Genomic DNA, 23276 nt, shown 5'->3' with positions numbered 1-23276 from the left:
TCTGGCTTACATCACACTGCACATATCCTCACTCAACCTAGCATGGACTCAGTGACATCGAACTGTGCCTACACACACACACACACACACACACAGAAACCTATACGCACAAGTATCTTACGTCATGACTGCTGCAGGAACCTATAAGGACAGCCCACGGATGAGTCATCCTGCGTTTTAAACTCCATGTACCTAAACACACACGTGCACACGCACACATGCACACGCAGGGCCAGATAATGAGTGCTCATCAGGCGAGGCGTCGACCTGGCATGCCCCTCAATGCAGCGGCACAATGACTAAGCCACTTAGGCCTGAACACACACACACACACACACAGACACACACACGCACGCGTACACGCACACATGCACACGCACACACAGTGCACCTTGCACACTGATTGCTCGATCACTGTTCTGTTGGTTTCAAAAATGATGGATGATCTATACGCAGCCCCCCCACACACACACATACGCGCGCGTGCCCACACATATACACACACGGATAGCCATCCCATCCATCCCAGCCCAGGCCTCTGATTGGCTGAGCCCGTCTCTGTGTTCTATACATCACCGGCCGGCTGAGCCACAGGTGGCGGTGGAAGGCTTTGCGCTGCCATGGCAACAGGAAAGCGGAGGGCGGGGTGAGAAAGCGTTATGTCGCCATGATGTGAGCCGACTATCAATTGGTGGTCGATAACATGAGCGCCTCGCCCAGGAGACCCGACTGACAGAATGATGAAGGGATGGGGGGGGGGGGGTTGAATACAAGGAAAGGGATGAGTTAGAACAACAAGGGAGGGGTCTAGGGAAGGAAACTGTAGGGCTTCTGAGGTGAGGCGTGGACACTTTTTTTCCTCCATCTCTTTTGCGTCCCACCTTTCCGTCTGCCCCCCCCCCCCCCGCCCCCGCCCCCCCCCCTGTCCCCCGTCCCTCTGATCCCTCTGTTTTCCCTTTCTGTTCCTTTCCATTCCTTTCCTGGTCTCTTTCCCCTGTCTCTCTCCCTTCCTTTCCTTGCATCATTCCTCATTCCTCATTTCCTCATTCATCATTCCTCCTCTCTCTAATCCCTTTCTGTCTCATTTTCTCTCCCTCCGTTCGCTCCCCTTTCTTCCTCTCCCTCCAAATCTCCTCTCCCATACCTCTCTCTGTAATCACACCCTCCGTCCATCCCACTTTGTCAAACAGGGAACAGTGTGTGACCACCAAATCAATGCATATTAATACAGACATGCATAATATCAAATGCATATCAATGAGCTATCAGAGCCCACTGTGGAACGGAGCCGCACTGGGCTCGCGCCATGGGTTTCCAAAAAGCTCATTAACCAATAAGAAGCTCTATTTCCCCCGCCATTTATAAAGCCAATGAACAGAGATCTTATTGCCAATATGCTTTTTGGAAAGCAAAAATTGAAAATAAAAGTAGGCCATGTGGTAAATTTGTTGCAGACAACTTTTGCCTAACTAGTTTATGTTTTTTCTTCAGGAATGTCCTCATAGATTGACGTCCCAAGATGTTGATGGGTATACGATTACCGGACAGTGGTTGTGAACTCTGGTCCCTGGTACCAAGGCTGCTGCTGCTGGTTTTCCTTTTACCAGATGCGTAGTAGTTAACTGGTTCTCAACTCCAATCATGGAGACCCAGACAACTGGTATTTTTTCTATTTTATCAGCTATTTAACTGTCTTTCAACTCTGATTTGAGGGACCCAGACTACTGCTAGTTCTCTATACCATTACGTAATGTTTGCTTGATTTTACCACTTTATTTGCATTGGTGTTCTATTTGTATTGCAATTTAATTGTTTTTTTATTATCATAAAACATTTTTGTTGTTGTTTGCGCTGTGTAACCTTGTTAAGAAAGGGGCTACTGTAAATAAATAATGACATATCATTGTTGTTATTATTATGAAGTTAATATCTCAGGCCTAAACAAGTCCCTGATGTATCCAAAAAGTACTCTGGGTTCCCAGGATAGGAATTAAAAAATCATCTCATCACGTTCCCACTGGTCTAAGGTTCCAAGATGGTGACTGGGTGGTTCTGCTGACTGAATTATATCATGAGCGTCCTTGGTGCACTGATCTTTCTCATGAATATTCAAGGCAAGGGATGGACCCATGGTCAAGGTTGGCTGTGCTAGATCTGTCTGTCATCAAAACAATACATTGTTCATTGTAAAATATGCAACAGAGGGGTGAAGAAGGGGTGAAGTCATCCATATTCATGGCTGAGTTTACACATCATGGACCCTGACACAGGATCTTGGGATGAAGCGTGTGTGCCCAGAAGAACCCATGTCCTCATTTTTTTTAATCTCAAGTGGTTCCATGCAGGGAAGACTGATTATGAAGTACTGTACGTTAAAGCCGTTCATTTCCCCTGATAACAACACATTTTTGAACAGCTGTTGTCTCATAACTGGTTGAGAAACATTGGATATGCCCCTTTAAGTGTCTATTTATTAACTTTCATAACTGGCTCTTAAATACTGGTATAACCTTCAACAGTACAGTACGCCTTAATACTGGTGTAAACTATACCCTTTAATACTGGTATACAGACCGTGTAATGGCTGTATACCCTATACCCTTTAAAACTGGTCAAACTGGTACAGTATACCTCTTAACACTGTTATGCTCCTCAGCCTATTTAGCCAGGTTGAACAAAAAGGAGGAGCACAGATAGAGAGAGAGACAAAGAGAGAAAGACAAAGAGAGAAAGACAAAGAGAGAGAGAGAGAGAGAGAGAGAGAGAGAGAGAGAGAGAGAGAGAGAGAAAGAGAGAAAGAGAGAGAGAGAGAGAAGGCTACTCACCACTGTATTCTCCTCTTCTTCCCTTTGTTTTTCTTCTTTCCTTAGCACTTTGTAGTGATGCACAGCCTGGTCGCTCTCCTCAGTGTTCAGGAGATCTGTATCTGTCCTTGTTGCTTTTCAAAGTGTACGTTACACCTGCCAGGGAGCTCTCTGGCTGCTCCCCAACATAAGCAAGACTTGGATCAGAGAGGCCAAAGAACTTATATGCTCCCCTAGATGTCTTTATTTCTACTTGCCCTGTTAGTACTAAATGGAAGGCCTGAGGCCGGCGGACGGTGTTTCTTGCCAGGCAGAGTCGCTCCCCCTCTCTCTCGCTCTCTCTGGACGCCTCTCAGACGATTCCTGATTTACGCTACTGCCTCGAAGGCAAATGGAAGTGCCAGCGTGTGATGTCGAAGACCTCAGGCTACTTCTGAGTGATGTCGCCTGCCAGGCAGTAATTGTGAGTGTCTTCCTGTATCTCTGATGCCTCCCAGATAAAATACTGATACTGTATATATATTGCTGATATTTGAGGTGAGTGGAAGTGCCAGGACAGTGAACACTATTGCTTGATAGGCGGACTGATTAAACAGTGTGGCAGGTTAAACAGCCGAGAGGGCTGTAGTGGATAAAGATGCTCGTCAGGTAGTTGTACGTCTTGTATGCTCTGGAAGATCTTTGTACTGAGGTATATTGCTGCCTCTCAGGCATATTACACAAGAGCCAGGCTAGTGAATGTTTCCTGCCCGCCGGGCATGTAAGCACCTCACAGAATCCCAATAATAACCGTCCCGCTGACCGCGGGTTTTATTTTTATAATTTGTTTGTTTATGTATTTCTTCTGGCTCTGCACAGGAGAGGCATGCGTGGGAGTCCGGCCTGGCAGTAGACGGAGAGGTTAAAGGTCGTTGCTGGTTGTCACAGTTGCAGTGAGGAGAGGTTTGAGAGGTGTTATACAGGTTGTTGTGGTAACAGTGGTTTGGCAGCTCGGCCACGTCGCAGGAGGATGAGAAGAAGAAGGAGGAGGTAGGCAGTGGGAAGATATCCCTGAGGTCAGCCAAGAAATGAACTGAAAAATGAAAACATAAAATAAAATAAAACTGAGAGAGATAAGAGGCAGATGACAGATGACTGCTGTTTTATCTAGATTTCGCTCTGGTTCTGTGGAGGTAGAGAGCCGGTAAAACAATTAAAAAATGAAATCAGATCCAAATAAAATCTCTCCTGAGGTCAGCGGAGTCCAGCAGTGTTTTTCTTTTCTCGTTTTTTAAAAAGGAGTCCAAAGGCTTTTAAACAAACAAATGAAGAGGAAGATGTGTGTGTGTATGATGGAAGAACAGAAGACCTGTATGCTTCTATATTCCTCTTGCCTCTTTCGTCCCTCTGGTTGTGTCCCTGGTTGGTTGTGTCCCACGGTTTGCGTCCAGAATGTGTGGTAACGCCAGGCCTTGGCTCTCTCTCTCTCTCTCTCTCTGTCTCTCTCCGTGTGTCTTGTCTGTCTCACCTTGAAGTAGTGGGGCTCTTCCTGGGGTCAGGCTCTGAAAGACAAGGAAGCGTTTTGTTAGCACAATGATGAACATTGAACCACTGCAGTACAATTTGCTGTGATTGACAATTGACCATTTTCACATGGTGGCCATTTTGCAATCAACAACATTTCAACCAGGAAGGACTTCATCAAGATATAGCGGTGGTTCAGAACCCCCTTTCCCTGATTTCGGAATCCAAGTACCCCCTTTACCCAACAACATTTTGTGAGTGGAAGAGTTGCAATTACTGTAGTAGTGTCTCTTGAGCAGATGTATTTTAAACTGTGGCCATAACATTTTCGTGCAGCAAGAGTCGTTTTTATGTCAATATGTTCAAATAATGTGCAAATCTGTTCAATAACAGTTGTGCAACACATTGCAACTAAGCAGGATCATGCAATGTTTGCCAATGTTTTATCATTAAACATAATAGTACTTTTTTCTCTCACATACCCCTGTAGTTCCTCCGCGTGCCCCCAGTGGTACACAAACCCCCATTTGAGGAACAAGTGGTAACGGGATTTGATGATCTATGAAACCCTTATATAGGCCAATCAATCAGTTAATATGCCAGAATGGCTATTGATCCCATCTTGTCCAAAGGGTAGAACATTTGAGTCTTTTCCTTTTTTTTAAGTTCAATCCTGAACAATATACAATACTATATAAAAGAACAACAACAGATTTTCGTACTGTGCCATCACTAAATCACAGTGTCACTTTTACAAACCAAAAGCATTATTATTTGTTATTTTTGTTGTGGTTATTTAAATAACAGTATACAATGAGGCTTTAGAGAGAGTGCTTTAAAAAGAAATCCTCATTTCATGGAGTTTCTTGCAAGTCACTCGGTTGCCGGTGTTGTCAGATCAGTGCAGACAGAGCTGGCTTTTAAAAGGGAGGTGTCTCTGCCATATTCATCAATACTGTATTATTGCATCCACACACTCTGCTTCACATTACTTTACTTAACCCATTAAGACCGGGAACGCATCTCTGTCATTTTAAGATTTCTTTGGCTATAAAAAAAATAGCAGATATACAAGCTCATAGCGTGGCACCGAGTGCCGCGCTATGAGCTTGTAGATCTGCTATTTTTGAAAAATCTTTTTTTTTTTTTGTAAAACTTTACAAATGTCTTCTAAATCCTAACAGTTAAAAGAAAAAAATATGCAGTGGTTCTCAAACTTTTTCATGTCAAGGTTCTTTTGGCCGCCGATCCCCATCAAAATATGCTGTTTTAACTCAAAGATTTGAGTTCAAAATGTTGTTTCCCAAAAATATATGTATACAAAGAAAAATGGTATATTAGTAAATAGTAGCAAAGTATGAAAATAATGGTTATAGCTCAAATCTAAAATGACACAGATGCGTTCCCGGATTGAATGGATTAAACATGGATTCACACCCCGCCGGCTAGCGGCACGGCACAGCCCTCTGCCGTCGGCTCTTAGCTATACACAGCAGCAGTGGAGGGGAGTTAACGCTGTGCTGAAAAGGGCACCTCAATGACAGTGGTTGAGCGAATGGACATGCGTTACTCGAGCCTTGACTCATCCCATCCCATCACGAGCGAGCGCTCTCTAACCTCTGGGCCAATCCTGTCTTTTAGACATGAACACCTGTAGTCGTATGTATTATGCAAATGCTCCCGATTATTGTCGTGCCCCCCCGAGAGCACGCATGCACAACAGTGTTTAATTTACAGGGTTTTTTTCCCCCCCTCGACTGATGCAAACCCGGTGGATCATAATAGGAGCAAGAAATCATCATCATAAAGTGTGTAAGCACTAAGCAGGGGGGGGGAAAAACACATACTTGTTTAGTATGCATGGCTCGCTCCTAGATGGGAAATCAATTGTTGGAAGCGTGCATTTGAATGTGCACTAATGGGTGTGCATACTGTACATTTAAATTATTTATTTATGTCCACATAAATACAAGTTTTAAAGGACACAAATACTGGTAGTGCAATTTCACACTGTGGGTTACTATGGCATACGTGCCGACAAAGGCAATCACAGTTACAGTTATACACACACGTAGGGCCAAACAGGCAGTATACAGCTTAAGGGTACAGATAGCAGCGCCGTCTCCAAACAGCGCGACTGCCAATGATAGCTGACACTGAGCAATATTTTGCTAGCTGTTTGGCTTTTCTCTTTGTGAGACCAGCCATCTGAAGGCCTCTAACAACGAGCTTATGAACATGGCCCAGGCTGCCAAATATGAAAACTAAAAGTTTACAGTTGTAGCCCAGTTGCGACATGGTCTGCTCTAGCAGTTGATATTTCACCACCTTAGTTATAAAGGCTTCTTCTAGGCTGTGGTCAAACGTACAGCCAACCTCTAAAATGAGAACCTCTCTACTATTCTCATCAACAACAACAATATCGGGGGTGTTTGCTGCTATATGAGAGAACATTGAGACATCACTACACAGATTGAACATACTCGGCTTCACAGTGGAGTGCTTATACAGCATTGGTGCAGGTGACCTGAATGTGGAAATGATACTGTCTGCAATCAGATCCACGATTCTATCATGTCTACAAATGTAAAGCCCTCTGTACGCATGGCAACCATTGAGAATGTGGGCCATGGTTTCAGTAATCTGTGCGTGGTCGTGATGTATACAGTGTGGGCTATGGCTGTCAGGGAGCCAGATGGAAAGGTTAAGCTTAGATGGTAAAACCTGAAGCCTAGCTTTTAAGGTGAAGGTGATGATGGCCTCATCAAGAGCTACACCTTTAAACACTGTATGAGACACAGAGTGGTCAGCGGTCAGGAGACAGGCAAGCTTTCCCTGCAGTCTAAGTTCAGTCCAGTGCTTCCGTTGGCGTTGTTGTTGCGCTGACATGAGGTGACCACGGGCATTGGTGAGTGACAGTTCATATCCTGATCCACAGATGTTGATAGTGGCCTTTACAGATATATTGGGGTCAGAGATTACCTCCTCGGATGCGTTGACAGGCTCGGAGTCCGGCCCCACCCACTCCAGGGTCACATCTGACCAGCCGCAGAGATCATTCAAGTCCAGCCAATCTGACCGCACCCCAAATCCGGCGGCGCGGCTGTCCAGCTTGCCACTCGGTTTCTTCCGGTAGCCCAGGAAGCTTGGTTCCGACCCACGTGCCAGCGGGACCTTGCGCCTCTGCAGGTCCAGAAACAGAGAGGCTCTGGCCTGCTCTCTGACGTACTGGTCATCACTGTTCAGCATGTTGAGGAGATGGCTGAGTCTCGTGGCAATGTAAGTCCATTCAAAGTTGGGAACGCCCAGTCCGCCCTCCTGCTTGGTATGGAAGATTATATCTCGTGTTGAGTGAGTGTTCAGTCCGGTCCATTTTCTCACCATATGCACAGTCCTGTTGTTCATTTCACAAAGAAATTTACGGGGAATATGTACATTGGAAAACAAATGCTGAACTTTAACCAAGGCTATCTGTCTGACTGCTTCAAGTTTCATGATGAGTGGCAGGGGTGATGAATTAATTAAATCCAATCTCCCGGAATAATCAGAGACAATTTCATTCACTTGCTCCTCCCATTCCCCTGCCACGTTAAATTTATGCCCCAGATAGTTATATGTTTCATGACGTGCGTAGACTCTAAGTGGCTTGTTATTAACTGTAAATGTGGGAATGACATCTGTTTTTGACCTGTACCAGCGGTTTCCTCCGCTCCGCCGCTCATAGAAAACAGCACATTTTGAATCTTTGACCTCTAATCCAGACCACTCTAGAAAAGAGTCTGTTCTGGAGAGCATGGTGTTGATGACATCCTCCTGCCTGGAGGCTATTACTACATCATCTGCATACCCCTGGACGGGGTTAGGGGAAATTACATTGGGGGGAGCACAACTACAAAGCCATTTTAACCATTGGTTGATAGCGAGTACAAAATTGACTGCGCTCCAGGGACAGCCTGTCTTAATACCTACTTGGAGTGGGATTGGGACTGTGAGCTGTTTGCCACAAATCACCTGTATATATGAACCAGAGTAAACATCCCTAACAATGTCAATAAAAACCTGGGGTAGATGTATTTCCTCTAGGGCTCTTAACATGACATTATGTGCTAGGGTTCCAAAAGCATCACGGAAATCCAAAAAAACTGTAAACAATTTACTGGACCCATGTTTAAAATCATCAATACCTGTTTTCAGACAAAACACATGTTCATTCATGCCTTGCCTGTTAATATAGGCCTTTTGCTTAGGAGATAAAATATTTTCATCTACAAGCCAAGGCAAAACACGTGCAAGAATACATTTCATAAACACCTTGTAGATTGTAGGAAGAAGTGAAATGTCTCTCCAGGTTGATGGATTGTCCGGGATATTGTCTTTTTTGGGGATTCTGTGGACAAGAGCACCCTTCCACGACTCAGGCACTCTTTTATTCTCCAGGCAGGTGTTAAAGATTGCTGTTAAAACACTTGGCTGTGTGGCTTTGAGTGACTCGTAAGTAACGCCATCCATGCCACTTGATTTATTATTGGGGAGAGCGCGCAGCACTGTCTCCACCTCGGCGTGCGTAAAATGCGCAGTGTCGGGGAAGCAGGCTGGCTCCGTGTGGGGTAGCGCGCTGTGCCATGGTGGTATGGGGAGAGGGTCGCCAATGCGCGTTTCTCCCTGACACTTCCGCTGATAATAGGACTGCACTTGCTCGCAGTTATTGGGGCACGGGGGGGGGCTTGGAAATTCACTATTGTTCAGGACAATCTGGATCGCTTTGGATCGTTTGCATTGCCAGAGATAGGACAGCTTGTTTCGGCTCACCTTTCTCCTCCGTTGGTCGCCTCTCGCTGGTGTTAAGGACGGCTGCACTGTCTCTCGGATGTACCGCAGTTGCGATTCGATCCAGGCGGTGAGTAGTCCTAGCGTTGGTGCCTCTGGAAGTGATTCCTTCATGGGGAACTTTTTCAGAACACGGGCGGCGTATTTCAGGAGGGGAAGGCCGAGCGGGTGTCCCCAGTGATTCACTGCTGTGAAAACTCCATTCCTGAAAAATATTCCATTCAGGAGGGTTATGAGTCGTATCCAACCTCCAGGATCTCGCGAAGAAACGAAGTGGCGTTTTTCGTCACGTTGTTCCGAATCCAAGCTTTTCCTGAAGGCTCTCTCGCGGATCTGAAATTCAGACCACCGCTGCTCATTCAGAGGTTGAACCGTGTCAGAGAACTCCGTGTGGAGCGGCAGCTCCAGCTCCGACGGGTGGTTTGGCGTCGGGTCATGGGGAGTCCATTGTTGTTGATAGATTCTCCCACTTTGGAGCGCTCGCTTATAGGCAACCTTGATCGCCGAGACCAGACACATCGCCCAGAGTAATCTCCACAGGATCATATTGCACATTACTACATTTACGGCGGCAGTTACGACGGGTGTGGTTTTAGATATTAAAACATCTAAAACAGGGTGCGCTCAGCTCTTCACCTGCTGCCGTGCAGTCGCCATGACACACACACACACACACACACACACACACACACACACACACACACTCTTTTCTCTTTGTGTCTATTTGACACAGACAAACTTGCAAACACACAACATTCTGTACCTCCCTCTCTCTCAGACAGACCCCCCCCCACCCCCCCCTCTCCCTCCCTCCATGTCTCTCTCCATCTAATATTCAACGTTTCTCTGACATTCAGACATGCAAGCATGCACAGTGCGCGCGCACACACACACACACACACACACACACACACACACACACACACACACACACACACACACACACACACACACACTCTCTCTCTCTTTCTCTCTCTCTCTCTCTCGCTCTGGTGTGTTAAAAGGCTGTCACCTGCAGACTGGAGACATGCCTCTCAAAGTACAGCCGAGGGCAATGCAATCACCGCGCGGAAGCGCATCCTGGATGTGGAAAAGGACCCGTGGAGGAGTGATTTGTGTGTATGCAGAGCTCTACACTATCATTGTAGCTGAACACCAGTGCTCTCCAAATCTGCCTCCCATTAGCTTCAAGCACCCTCACAGCTGTGAACAGCACTCATCATCAACCTGGACAGGAACACGGCCCAACACATGCAAGCACAGCCAGAAGAAGCCAACGTGCACACACAAACACACATAAGAGTTAACACATACGCAACATCATGTGTGTGATCGCACACGTGCACACAAACGCACACACGCACGCACGCACACACAGCATGCATTGCGTACATATGCTCAGCTAAACATGGCTAGCTGTGTACTATACACACAATCAATCTCATACATAACAAATCTGGGTGCCCGCACGGCACACACAACCACAGAGTGCATTGCACAGGTGTCCAATGTGCACACACACACCAACCCAGCGACCCATATACACAAACACAGACATCTTAACTACGCAGGTGCCCAATGTATTCACCCCCCCCCCCCCCAACACACACACACACACACACACACACACACACACACACACACACACACACACACACACACACACACAATCAATCACAAGACAGCTGCAACAAATCACCCACACGCCCACACAATTAAAGAAAAACACACACACGGTAACGAGGGGCTGGTAAAAAAAGAGAAGAAAATCTCCATACATCATGGACAGAAAAGATGGTATTTTTCCTGTATGTTACCTTGGCAACTGTCTTTTGGTAACTACAGGTTCACACGCATGTGCACGCACACGCACGCACACACACACACACACACACTCCCCTGTCACTTTATACATCCTCTGACAGACAGATATTTATGTCGCAGGCAGACAAACTAGACCTCTGGAGGACAGCTAATTAAACAGTGGTGGTAAAATACAAATGACAGAGGCATCAACGTCTCAACTGACTGAGAAAGACAGACAGACAGACAGACAGACAGACAGACAGACAGACAGACAGACAGACAGTCAGACAGACAGACAGAGACAGACAGAGGGGGGGAGTGAAGGGAGGACGTTAGAAGAAAGAAACTGAGAGACAGAGAAAGGAGGAGAGAGGAGGGTGGCAAGTAGAGAAAAAGGGGAGAGAGAAAGAGCCAGGCAGAAAAAGTGTTGAGCTAAAGAAAGAAACAGCAAAAAACAGGGAGAGATGGATAAAAAGAGAGAGATGACAGATTTGAGAGAGAGAGAGAGAGAGAGAAAGCAGTGGATTGGTTCTAATGTGTATGCTGCTAACAGTACAGAACATCAAACAGAGGCGAGAGAGACAAGGCGACAGAGGATGAAAGAGAGTGAGAGAGAGAGAGGCGAGGCGAGGAAGAAGTAATAATGAATGTGTTAAAGAGAGGACGGCAAAGTAAGAGAGCGAATATTCAAAAGATGACGGAGAATGACAGCTTTAAAGAGTTAGAGAAACGAGTAAATGAGAGAAAAACAGAGCACGGCTGAGGGGAGTTTATCATTGAGTATATTTTAATTTCCTTTTTTACCTGTCATCTAACGGCAGGATCGCCGCCGCTATCGCCACACTAAGTTAGCACACGTTTAGATATGTCACGACTCACGAGTCATGACTTCATCAAGGGACACCAACGCTCATTAGCGAGTCCAGAACTTAAGTGGAGTTGTGTTTTTATAGGTTAGAGCCATGCTGACACATTAGTGATGGGTTGGCACACTGACCGAGAATAGGTCTCAGAGGGTGTGTGTGTGTGTGTGTGTGTGTGTGTGTGTGTGTGTGTGTGTGTGTGTGTGTGTGTGTGTCTGTGTGTGTGTGTGTGTGTGTGTGTGTGTGTGTGGGAGGGGGGGGTCACAGTTTGGGCAAAGAGAAGGAAGAATTATGAGGGAATTTTGCTGGCCATATATTTCCAAGTACTATCTCGGGTTAAGAGTTAGGGGTTAAGTACAGGGGTTAAGGTTAGACATGTAATGGTTAAGGTCAGAAGTTAAAGTCAGGGTTAGCATTCAGGTTAGGCTAAGGGTTCAAGTTTGGGCTGCGGCCTGTGGAAACCAATGGACATACCTCACAAGTAGTGGGAGAGAGGTTTGCGTCTGTCTGTGTGTCACAGCAAGTGTGTATGACATTCACGTGTGTACACATGAGTGTGTGTGTGTGTGTGTGTGTGTGTGTGTGTGTGTGTGTGTGTGTGTGTGTGTGTGTGTGTGTGTGTGTGTGTGTGTGTGTGTGTGTGTGTGTGTGTGTGTGTGTGTTTTGTGTACGTGTGCACCTTTTCATCTCAAGACACACACACACACACACACACACACACACACACACACACACACACACACACACACACACACACACACACACACACACACACACACACACACACACACACACACACACACACACACACACACACACACACACACACACACACACACACACACACACCAAGGCTAAGGCGTAAGTGAGGAAAGTTGATCTTCTGTGTGAACAGCTCTCCAGGCAGAGGACCGGGCTGATCAGTGCATCATGCACTCCGATATAAAAAAGAACTAAAACAAGACTAGCTCAAAACATAGTTTCAGTGTTAATTTCATCAAATAAAGCTATGATGAAAAATGTTCGCCGACTATCTTTTTTCACTGACGAAAACTAAATCAAAATTGAATGTCAAAATGAACACTGCATAGTTTGTGGACCGTGTATGAAACACTGAGGGCTTTTAGTTTGAAACAACTTATGGAGGAAGTGGGCGGCGAGCTTGTTTGGGAAGTTGAGATATTTCCCTTTGAATTTCACGCAATACCTCTTGTCAACCAGTAGTGGTCCTACCTGACCACAGGATATACATTTCTCAATAGAAGAGCAAAGAGATCATGTCCGACCACCGCAGGTGTGTTAGTTATACTGCATTAATATCCTCTACCACGGATTGGTTACCCTTTTTTATTCACAAAAAAGTATGATTACTTTAAATCAGACTTCATTTATTTTGAAGGGAGTATGCTAGCAAAGACTGAGAGACTGCTGAGAGAAGAGAAGAGAAGAGAAGAGAAGAGAAGAGAAGAGAAGAGAAGAGAAGAGAAGAGAAGAGAAGAGAAGAGAAGAGAAGAGAAGAGAAGAGAAGAGAAGAGAAGAGAAGAGAAGAGAAGAGAAGAGAAGGCCAGTATGGGCTCACTATAATTAGGTATGGAAAGCCATGCAGGCTGTATAGCAGCATGTTGAGAGAGGAACAGAGAGCCGCCTGGTGGCCTGGAGCGTCATCCTGGGGTAGACAGACAGTACATGCACGTCTCTAAGGATGCATTGGCGTGAGAGGGAGCCCGGCGGGCGAGACTGACTAACTCTGACAAAAACTCTAGGCATAGGCATCACAGTGCATACTTTAGGTACTCTGGGCACGGGACAGACAATACTGGAACCCCTTCAAAGGCTTGAGTGGGTTCCAAACTAACAAACAGTACCATGACAAAACAAAAAGAAATTTGTATAGTATGTCATACCAAACATTGCAGTTAATATTAATGTTTCCTTTCTGTCTTTTGATGTGAATTCTATGCAATAGATATACAGCATATTATAATTTGTGTTTTTACATTTTGGACAAGAAGCTTTTTTTCCCCACTAGCCACAGTGGCTCCCAACCCTGACCACAGCCAATTAGCTTACAGGTAGAATACAGTCCAAAACTAGCATTAGTCTGGGTCGCCAAGACCAGACTCAATACCCACTGCTGTTGTTGGTGGTTGGTTAGCAGCCAGCTATAAAAAGGTGGACACTTTCTTTCAGCCATCAGCCAAATCAGCAGATGGATTCCAAATATGCCAGCCAAATTCACTATTCAACCAGCCAAATGTGAAATTCAAAAACGGGAAGAACCTCGACAAGCTGGCTGGCTACCTGCCAAAGTGGCTAGTAGTAAAAAAAGAAAAAAAGAAAAAGAAATGGATCCAAGCGAAACCAAAATGTATCTCCATCTGGCTGGTGGCAGGTGGTAATTTCCCTCCCTTATCATACGGAGACGTCACATGTTGGTTTGTTTATAATAATATATATATATAATATGGAAGGAAAATGAAAATGAAAGGCTTCGCTCCAAAATGCTATAGGTTATTATCTTTGGAAAGACTTTTCCAGACCGAAATTCAGTGGTCAAGTGAAATGACAGAAAGGAAAACAAATTCTGACATGTTTTAAGTAATAAGCTCTTAAACTGTGAGCCGTGTGACTTTTTTTTTTTTATTCACACCGGCAAATCACCTTCTAAATGAAAGCTAACTCCATTAGCAAGCGAACTCGATAGATACAAACAAAAAGGATGAACAAGAAAGAAATCCCTGATAAACAGTGAAGTGAGACTGCCGAGTTCTCAGTGACATTTTAGCCTCTAATTTATTTAGCGAGTCAGAGGTTTCATTACAACGCCATGATTGACTCAAGGTTATTATACTGCGGAACATCACAAAGTCCCTGTGCTTAATGAGAGGGAATAAATTCAAGAGGAGAGAATCTAATTTCTTTAGTTGACAAATACAAGGGAGAGAGAACCAGGACAGAAGGGGAGAGCATAGAGGGAGCGAGAGAGAGAGCGAGCGAGAGAGCGAGAGAGAGAGAGAGAGAGAGAGAGAGAGAGAGAGAGAGAGAGAGAGAGAGAGAGATATGTTCAGAGGGGAAATCTAGAGCTGCAACATGCATACGGCACCAGATGTGTCTTTGACTACGGACATAAGGGAGAAATAGATTAAAAATAAAGAGAGGAAAGGAAGGAAAGACCAAAAGAAAAGGAGCCTGCATGTGAGCAGTGAGAGTCAGCAGGAAAAATGAAAAATGAAAGATGACAGAGAAAGAATGCTGCAGTTGTCGGGAACAGGTGGAGAGACAGAGGGGGACAGACAGACAGACAGACAGACAGACAGACAGACAGACAGACAGACAGACAGACAGACAGACAGACAGACAGACAGACAGACAGACAGACAGACAGACAGACAGACAGACAGACAGACAGACAGACAGACAGACAGACAGACAGTAAAGTGTGGCAGACAGAGAGACCGAAAGACTGAAGCCTGATTTACACCTGGTTGCACGTTGGTCTTGCATGCTGTAAATAGCAGATCTTCAAGCTCACCCACGCGTCACATTCGTGACGCGTGGGTGAGCTTGCAGATCTGCTATTTACCCAGCACGACACCGGCACACAAACTAAGTATAACTGAGGCTTAATAAGGAGGAGAGAAAGCCATGACGTTACAGTATAGACACATGCGGGGACAGACGGAGGAACGGAGACAGACACACAGGCAAAGAGACTGACCTGTGAGAACCCTCTCGTCCTCTGTCCCAGTTCTCTGCTGTGCGTTCAGTTTACCTCCAGGCGGGCCAGATGATATATAGTCTGCTCAGCAGCCTGCGTGAGCCAATCTAGCAGCTAAACGCTACGCACAATATGATATGTGAGCGGGGTAGGCTGGGAGCCTCGCACAGCAGCTAAACTGTGCAGTTAGACGTACAGCTGCAGCCCCCCCATCCTGCATCCTAGCCTCTTTTGGCACTGGAGTGGGCATGGCAATCTCTGCTGTGCACATCTTACAGACACGTGCATGAAGGCATGCGCGTGCATGCACATCGTGCAGAGTTTTTGATGTGTTTTTTTCCTTTCCCGTGTTTCGCAATGAAACTACACGTGTTCCTTTGGCTGGGAACTGTACTTTAAGAAAAATCTGACAAATGAAGAAGTTGAAGATAACAATGCGTTTCATATACATGAACACAATAACAACAACAATCTGTTGCACTTAACAAAGTCACAAATGCTGTAAAATAAAAGTTACACCACATCACAACAATCAGCCATGTCAGAAAGCAGATTTTGCACCTCTTGGGTCCATTTAAAAAGACCCCTCCTGGCTCACTATGGCTCTCTCAGCCTAATTCAGAAACCATATGAGACTCACAAGATACGTGCAAGTAAGCATGTGCAATCCGACACACACACACACGCACACACACACACACACACACACACACGCACACACACACACACACACACACACACACACACACACACACACACACACACACACACACACACACACACACACACACACACACACACACACACACAACTAATGGCGATAGAGGCTATGACAAGAAGTGAACTCCAGTTCAGGCCAAAGGGTACATACATGTACCACATGACGTGAACAAGCTGAGTAAGGCTAAAGGGAACGCAGGGAAAGGTGATATATGGTGTGTACAGTATGTACTGGAGACAAGGGCAGGGCCTCTGTATATGGGTTAACTCAGGATATAGGAACAGGGAGGGACTCAGAGCCATGGGGCACAGCAATGCCATAATTGCATGGCATTTTATGTTATATGTTTTTTCCATTTTAGGCTTTTTAGCTGATGGTCAGTGATTTACAGCGGGCGCCACGGTGCAATAAGCTTTTCATTGCGAGCGAGTAAAAGTAAGGAAGGCAATTTGCATTTATATTTCAGGCATTTAGCTGACACGGTAATCATGTGCGACTCGCAACAAGTGCAAGAGCCGATCGACTGCCTGGCGAAAAGCCAATATTAAGAAATTGCAGGCATTAGAATTTATTCTTTCTTACACTTTTCCCTTCACCGTCAGCATAGGGAAAATGCAATGCAAAATCCATTTGATGCGAATAGGCCTACAGCGGAGGAGTTAAACGTAGAGGTAGCAGTATTTCTATCAAGCTAGGGGTTTCAGGTGAGAGTGAGTTGAGTAGAGATGTACACAACACACATCTCAACATTCAGCCAGGAGATAACCTGACTGCAATGCTTGCATGTCCTAATGGGCTTATCAAACTTGGACACGCCAAGGACCCTCAAATAAGCCTCTGCTGTGAAATGGCAAATTGGCTTTAAAAAAGAAAAAAAAGTCAAATAGCCCATCTACACGCGTGTGAGACTGTGACATGTTTCAAAATATTGGAAACATTTTGAAAATAATGACTTCCCCAAAATAGGTTAGGTTAGGTTTCAATAGGTTGAAGTGGTTAAACTGCCACAATAACGAATGAATGAATGAATGAAAGAAGAGGGCAACGGGTTCAGATATACTGTGACAGCCCCTCCCGCTCTGTCTGCCAGTACTTGTCCTGTTTGTTCACAGGGTGGGTGGAGTTAGGAGGGTCATCAGACCTCAAAGGGACACACCTTGGCTCGGTGTGTCCCATGTAGAACTGTTTAACCCATTAAGACCTGAGGCAGTTTTCTGACAAACCTATGTTGCTTTATCAGTGGTTCTCACACTTTTCCATGTCAAGGACCCACAAAATGATATGTGTTTGGCTGCGGACCAAAATTATTTAGTTCCAGGGACCCCCAGAAGCTAAATTTGAGTTAAAAATGTTCGCTTTAAAAAAATATGTATATTCAAAGATTTGCAAAAAAAATCACGATAAAAAAAAAGAATAGCCAAAGTATAAAATAATGGTTTAAGTGGTTACACAGATGCGTTCCCGGTTTTAATGGGTTAACCTATACGTCTTTATTCTTTGGACTTCTCTCCACGTTATATCTTGGTTTGCTGCTGCTTTGTTTGACCTTATACAACAATCCCACACCACGCCTTCCACACACCACACCAGAGCTTATTGAGAGGTTACGACACTCCCGTTAGACTTCTGCTGTAAGCGAAGAATATTCATTGAAATATACAATATTCAATAATGTATTGCCAAACCAGATGGCAACAAATAAAAAATAAAACCAATAGTTGATTTGCAATTTGTTTCGGGGTGCTCAGAGATAAAAACAGACACAAGTCAAATGTGGTAGCGGCGCTTGCCATTGGGCAACCAATAGTTCCAAACACTAACGCATAGTTCCTCATAATGGATGTTGACGAAGCACAACACAACACATGAACCACATAATCCTGTCGCAGCGAGATCAAAGTTTAAAAACTCTCTCTTTCAGCGGGTCTAACCGTTATACTACTGACAGTCACACACATACGGTTGTTGTTCATTTCTAGCTTGTAAAGACATTCCTTGCTTTGGTGTGTGTTTCCAAGTTTTTGTCACATCCTTGAGAGCTGGTTTGTGGCGTCACAATAATTAAATAACCACTTTATCAATTTATATGTTGGCTATTCAAAAATAGCAAATCTACAAGCTCACAGGGCGTCACTTCGTGACGCACTGCAAGCTTGCACATCTGCTATTTTTGAAAATATTTGAAAAATATTGAAAATGTTTTATAATTGTTTTTTATTCTGAGGATAAAGCATTTTCTTTTTGCTGAACTAAACAACAATTGGCATTGACTGACCTCTGCACATTAACCCTACAGTTTCCTGGCCCCTTTTTGGAACCGTGACGGAAGTAGCAAACATGTTTAAGGTCAATTTAAGCTCTTATTTTGTAAATCTTTGTTGGCTAACATTAACCACACTGCCACTTCCTGCTTTGCTCAACAACAACACAGGGGGACACAGGAAATGTGGCCCTGAACTCTCCAGCGGTTTGCAAGATTAGCTCCAAACAGAAAGACAGACAGACCCTCGACGCCAGCATTATTTAGCTTTGTTTCGACTATTTGACTGAGAGAACGTTGACTGAAGCTTCTCCCAATGATGATTTGAATCTAGGGGTGCAAGAGTTAAATAAACAAATTGATTTAATCAAATATATATATATTTTAAAATAATAATGATTTGGGGGGGATTTCGAAATGTAATTCTCTTTTTAAAAAAATGGAAATAGCAGAAATAGCTGATCTACAAGAAGTATAAACTAGGGCATAAGTGGTTACTCAGACTAATCTATTTACGAAAAAATCTATTTATAAATATTTTTTGATTTGATTAATCAAAAAAGTAATTGATAGAATAATAGCTAAGAAATGAATTGTCAGTTGCAGTCAACTTTTAGGGCACAGCCCAGGTGGTGTAGGTAGAGAATGAGTCAAGTCCCAGTTAATCCCATTAACCCCCATGGCATCCTTTTTCGGATACATTTTCAAAAGTATTTTGGAAATATTTTTTATTTCTTTCACCAAAATAGTGGGGAAAAAAGCATATGCAAACACACAAGTTCTTGTATGGTGATATATTATGAGTTTGTAGATCAGCTATTTTCACAATTCATCATATTATGACAAAGTATATAGTGGTTATATACTATGTGGAATTGTGGATGTACTAAACCTACAGTATATCTGCAACCTATTTTGGTTTGTGTTTCAGAAATGTTTATGAGAAGTTATTTTGTTCAAGTAAAATCCTATGGCACGCACGCATGCACGTACGCGCTCACACAGAGAGAGAGAGAGAGAGAGAGGAGGGGGGGACCAGGTCAACGTAATTATGTGGTATGTGCGATGGTAGATATGAGCTATTTAAAACACAAAGCAAACAAAAAAATGGAAAAAGCACTCAAAAACTTCCACAGTGAATTTGTTACCACTGCGGTGTCGTGGTAAAGTGGTAGGCCGATCGTCAAACACCCCTAGGTGTTGGCAACAGCTCATAAGTATATACAGTAGGGATACAATCTGGCTGGCTGAGAGTGCACAGCGGCAGCACATATTTTCTACAACACTCTGTACCGTATGTGAGTAGGAAGGGGAGCAGCTTGTACTATGTGAGCAGCGTTGAGCAATATGACTGAGGTGGCATGGGGTCATATTGCATGGAAACTGACTGAAGTTATATTGCAGAGCAGCAAAGTGCAGCTATAGTGGTTGGGATCCATGTTCAATAAAGGCAGAAGAATGCTGCAGATATTATCTGATATATGGAAGAATGTAATTTCATAAAAGAGAGAGGGGGAGATGGAGAGAGAACGATTGACGCAATATGAAAATGACTGGTAGAGGTTAGAGGGGGAGAGAAGAAGGAGAGAGAAAGAGAGAGAGAAAGAGAGAGAGAGAGACAAACGGTCAGAAAGACAGAGGAAAGAGGAAAGAGAGATGGAATTACTGTGACAGCTTTACATTGGTTCTCAAAGTGGGGTCCGGGACCCCCAGGGGTGAAGTTTACATAGCATCACAATCATTTTACCCACTTTATCCATTTATATGTTGGCTATTAAAAAAATTGCAGATCTACAAACTCACAGTGCAGAGCTTGTACATCTGCTATTTTTGAAAATATTTGAAAATATTTGAATCATTTAGAATTTTTTAAAACATAAACCTTCTCTTCTGGGGGTCCCTGGCACAAAACATTTTCAGACGGGGGTCCGCGGCCAAATACATATCAATTTGGGGGTCCTTGACATGAAAAGGTTTGAGAACCACTGCTTCGAGGGTCAGATCTACGTCCAATAAAGCACAAGTTGCGCTTAAAGCGCAGTGGAATTTGGCTCTGTGCCTTAAGTGGTTTGGCAGGAAAGAAAGTGGCTTGCAAGGTGTGTGGAACTAACGTCTGGTATACTAAGTCAGCAGCTATTACGCAATCAGTGAATGGGACGCATTTTGTATCTGAAGCCGAGCTTATTACTGTAGGTGCAGTGGACTGGTGGAATTTGGAGCGAGCTCAAGAAACCAGCTAAAAGAGAATCAGTGAGGCTGAAATGTATTGATTAAGTAACAGAACACCAAAACATCTTGGAAGGATGCATTGCAACTCCCATCTGAGATAAAGAAAGGATGCATTAGGAGTCACACAACAAACTCCTGGACAAAAAAAAATTATTCCTTGAATTACATATGACTTCCGTTTGCCTCATGTTTGGTGTACTGTACTTGATGTCTTCATTGGACGTGAGGAAATGTGAGGAAACGTTTTTTTCAGGCCAAGGACCCCCTAGCTGAGAGAGAGATGAAGCAGGGACGCCCTCTATATTGTATAAAATTGTGTTTAAGATTAAACTTTTTTTTTCTGCTCTTTTTTCCCACTACATCTACAGTATACCTTTTTGCCACAAATAGCAGATCTACAAGCTCACAACGCCTCGTGCTGCGAGGCGTTGTGAGCTTGTAGATCTGCTATTTTTGGCTAATGTTCCCCTCAGAATAGGGATGCTAGGGTTCAAGTGGTAAATGTAAAAAAAAAAAAAGACACACAAAGATTTGGCGGACCCCCTGTAGTAACTCTGAGGAACCCCTAGGGGTCCCGGACCCCCCGTTGAAGACTCCTGCGTTAGTGCATCTTAATGCATTCACCTGCAACAACAATGTGGGCTGTGATATCCCAGGTACAGTGCTACTACTGTAGATCCTATCAATCCAGATGCCACATACTGTACTAGTGTAGGCTGGGTGTCAAAGGAGCTTGAATATTGCCTGCATGGCATGGAAACATTGTGTGGGAGGTTCAAGGTCGTCCCTCTTTTCTTAGAGTAATTGTTTTGCACGACTGTTTAATCTGCAGGGTGTGTTTGGCACGTCTTCCAAACCTAACGGCAGTCTGTGTCTCCCTGCGGTATTTTTTACTGCCATAAGCTTCGTTTAACATAACCTGCCCGTGCTAATTTGCACCTGCTGCTTAGAGGTGGGAGAAATTCCACGTAAATGACCCTGGCGTTGGCGTTTAGTGAATACCAGAGTGCATAATCAAAATGCACTTAATTGTGTATCCTCTCGTCGTTTTGCTTGATACGCCCATAATCCATTAAGACCCGGGAACGCATCTGTGTCATTTTAGGATTTCTTTGGCTATTCAAAAATAGCTGATATACAAGATCATAGCGCGGCATGAGCTTGTAGATCTGCTATTTTTTGAAAAATCTTGGAAAATGTGTGCAAATCTTTGAATATATATATATGTTTTAAAGCGAACACTTTTAACTCCGATCTGTGCTTCTGGGGGTCCCTGGAACAACATATTTTGAGATGGGGGTCCGCGCCCAAATACATATCATTTTGGGTGGTCGTTGACATGGAAAAAGGTTGGAGCACCACTGATACAGCTAGGATTTAGAAAACATTTTTAGATATGTATTTGGCCGCGGACCCCCATCTCAAAATGTTTTGTTCCAGGGACCCCCCCAGAAGCAAAGATTTGAGTTATAAATGTTCGCCTTAAAAAATATATATTCAAAGATTTGAACACATTTTCCAAGATTTGATATAGCGCAGCGAGTGCCGCGCTATGAGCTTGTAGATCTGCTATTTTTGAATAGCCAAAGAAATCTAAAATGACACAGATGCCTTCCCGGATTGAATGGGTTAAAGAGAGGTCTGGCGGGAGAAAGAGTGAGGGAGAAAAGGCAGAAGAGAGGAGGCGAGGGGAGTATAGGGACTTAGAAAAGGGGAAGAGCACAAGAAATATGGTTGAAAATGTGCAAATGTTACAGAGGTTTTATAATTAACAGAAAGAGAAAGCGAGAACAGAGGGAGAGAAATAGAGATGGGGCGAAAGAGGAAGAGAGAGAATGTAGGATAGCAAGAGAGGGACATATTCTGTAGCACAGAGAGAGAGAGAGAGAAAGAGAGAGGAAGAGAGAGAGACCAGCCTTCTAATATGCAGATTAATTTGGACAGATGTGATATAACGAGAGTAACTGAATTATGGAAGGAGAGAGAGAAGGAGCCAGAGAGAGGAGGGAGGGAGAGAGGAGGGAGGGAGAGAGAGAAGGAGCCAGAGAGAGGAGGGAGGGAGAGAAGGAGCCAGAGAGAGGAGGGAGGGAGAGAAGGAGCAAGAGAGAGGAGGGAGGGAGAGAAGGAGCAAGCGAGAGGAAGGGGAGAGAAAGAGGGAGAGAGAAGGAGGGAGGCAGAGAGGTAGGAAAAATAGGGAGGGAGAGAGAGTGAGGGAGAGAGAGAGAGAAGGAGCGAGGGAGAGAGATGGGAGGGAGATAAAAAAGAGAGAGGGAGGGAGGGGGGAGAGATAGAGAGAGAGAGAGAGAGCGAGAGAGAGGGAGGGAGGGTGGAATATGGGAACAGTATGTTATTTATTCTCCAGGAACAGTTACAGAAGAACAAATCACACACACATTATATGATCAAAACACACTTCTATAGACGCACACGTAAGCGTATATTCACATGACCCACCCACTCCACACGCTAGAGCGCACACACGCACAAGCACACACGCACGCACACACGCACACACACACGCACGCACGCACACGCACACACGCAC

The 23276-nt window shown here is 44.5% G+C and overlaps 1 protein-coding gene across 4 annotated transcripts in view; it reads right to left on the bottom strand.

Moving 5' to 3' along the window:
* Positions 1–23276, bottom strand: part of LOC308099238 (thyroid hormone receptor alpha) — a 132956-nt gene that overhangs the window by 70929 nt on the left and 38751 nt on the right. For all 4 annotated transcript variants that reach the window (XR_013934368.1, XM_080447914.1, XM_080447916.1 and 1 more), the window contains one exon: positions 2826–4345. The gene's annotated coding sequence lies outside the window, so the exon portion shown is untranslated. The remainder of the gene's footprint in view (positions 1–2825; positions 4346–23276) is intronic.

This window comes from Gymnoscopelus braueri (assembly GCF_963280865.1).
Source record: "Gymnoscopelus braueri genome assembly, chromosome: 13".
NCBI classification, from domain to species: Eukaryota; Metazoa; Chordata; class Actinopteri; order Myctophiformes; family Myctophidae; genus Gymnoscopelus; species Gymnoscopelus braueri.
Note: the sequence above shows the minus strand (reverse complement) of the source record. Positions and strands in the feature narration are given on the sequence as shown.